This window comes from Delphinapterus leucas, chromosome 3, assembly GCF_059928025.1.
Source record: "Delphinapterus leucas isolate spDelLeu-1000000601 "Yukka" chromosome 3, BTC_Dleu_Yukka2, whole genome shotgun sequence".
NCBI lineage: Eukaryota > Metazoa > Chordata > Mammalia > Artiodactyla > Monodontidae > Delphinapterus > Delphinapterus leucas.
The window spans coordinates 85,634,653-85,636,978 of NC_143131.1; the positions used below are offsets into that span (position 1 = coordinate 85,634,653).

Below are 2,326 nucleotides of genomic sequence, written 5' to 3' on the forward strand. Positions count from 1 at the left end.
AAACTTGATAATATATGCAACCTGTCATATAGAATGTACTCAACCATGTACTATCTCTTCTTCTCATCGTTATTTTACTCATTTGACTTTGAGATGACCCTAATTATTTGTTTGCGTTATGTAAACTTGTATGGAGATTCTAAATGAGAATTTTCTGTCTGATCAGTAAGTGCTTTCTGGAGGTGTTTGAGGAGTGGAAGATAAAAAGAAACCTGTAGTCAAATAAATGGTCATTTAGGGGATATTAAATGTTTTTCTTTCCAGTTTCCTAATTTTTCTTTCCCTCTCCCTTCTCCTCTTCCTTCTTTCCTTCATCCTTTCTTGCCTTCCTTTCAAAAAGCATAACACTTACAATCCAGAGACAAAAAGCATTTAAAGACTTTAATATAGGGACTTCCCTGGTAGTCCAGCAGTTAAGACACTGCTCTCCTGATGCAGGGGGCCCGGGTTCGATCCCTGGTCAGGGAACTAGATCACACATGCTGCGACTAAGAGTTCGCATGCCACAGCTAAAGATCCCACAAGGGGCAATGAAGATCCTGCACGTGGCAATAAAGGTCCTGTGTGTCGCAACTAAGACCCAGCACAGCCAAATAAATAATAAATATTTTCTTTTAAAAAGACTTTAATATAGTAGTTTATAAAGAAGGTATAAGTATGCAAGTGTAATTCAATTTTATGATATCTCAGACCAAAAAAATGGTATTTCATCACTTCATTCCTTCCTTTAATTTAACAAACAGCAGTCAGTATGCACATAAATTATTTTGATTGAAAAAGTATATTCTGCAGAAACTCAGGATTGTGAATTTGAAATTGTACTTGGTTCTTATTGGGCACATCTTGCTGTCATATCAAATTTTTATCTAATTCTTGTGGTTCAACTTGACATTTCTTTCTTACATTTCTCACTGATGATTTACATTTCTGATAACGTACAATGTTAAATTTAATTTTTCTAAACTGAATCTAATTTTATTTCTACCCCATATTTCTTTTCGCTTAGGTCCATTTGTCTAGCTTCTCTGTCTTTACTAGAATTTGCAACACCATTAGATTTATCATGAACTGAAAATTTCATAATCTTTCTTCCAAACCATTACTGATGGTGTTAAATGAGACATATTCATTTTCAGTCCTTTAATTGCTTCCTCAATGGGGTCTATTTTCATTATTATTTCCTTTTTTTAGTAGCCCTCAGAATGGTTTTTACTATATATTATAATATTTTAATGGAGGCCAATTTAAATTAATTTTTGAATAAAATTTCATGATACACAAATAAAATGGTACCAGAATCAGAATGCGCTGTCTGTGATACTTCCCTCACTGTTTTTCTTAAACAAAATTAAAATGTGAAGGAATTGCATTTTTCTCTTATTATGGACCAATGTTGCTTTGTCTTTTTAATTATGTTTTAATATCTTTCATTGTTTTCTCTTGCTTTTCATATGATCACTCCAGAATTGAAAAGTTTTGTACACTAGAAAGTATGGATAGGATTAGCCTAGCTTTATTTAAATTTTCAGCAATATGTTTAATACCATGTTTCTTGAGAAAAATTTACTTGGTTGACTTTTATAATAACCACTTTAATATAAGAGAGAAAGCCCTATACTTTTGGGACCCTAAAATAACCTTGGGTAATTTAGAAACAGTGTTTCTAATTACTGAACTTTTTCTAACTTTGACCATAACACTTATTTCTAAACTTTTCTCATATTCATATAAACAGATTTGTGTTTATTATTGATCCCATGACCTAATTTTTCTCTCTGGGCCATTTTTCTTTTCTTTAGGAAGAAGATGCATTTTCAGAATACCTAATGACCAGATAAATTAAAAAAATATTTCCAGCATTAAAATTTTAGTTGCACCTGTAGTCACCATTTTTGGGCCAGAAGTTTGGAATAATTTTGCCTAAAGCAAGCCCCTTTTTATTACTTTCTCACTTGGTACTTAAAAAAAATATTGCCATCTGAAACGGGCATCCTTCCCTCAGACTTAATGTATATACTTAAAATTAATTGTAAAATCCCAACTTAACGTATTTGGGGATCTGCTTTCTGTACCAACAAGCTCTAATGGAAAGGAAAACATTTGAAAGAGGGCATACCCAAGAAAGATTTAAATATAAAACTAGTCAGTAACCCTAATCTTACTTTATGTTTATTATTTTAATTACTGTGTAGTGGATTTTAATTACTCTTTGCCCTTGCCATTATTGATTATTTTTTTAATTTGGCTTCTTTTGGTACCAATTTAAGAAAATGTTTTCTAAGAAGTAAAGCACATTTAGGATATTGTGATTTTTAATTATGCAAAC

General features: G+C 31.7%; 1 non-coding gene across 1 annotated transcript; it reads left to right on the forward strand.

Moving 5' to 3' along the window:
* Window positions 1-395: 395 nt before the first annotated feature.
* On the forward strand, window positions 396-468 carry TRNAR-CCU (transfer RNA arginine (anticodon CCU)). The gene has a single exon. It is a non-coding gene; the product is annotated as a tRNA-Arg (tRNA).
* The last annotated feature ends 1,858 nt before the right edge of the window (window positions 469-2,326 follow it).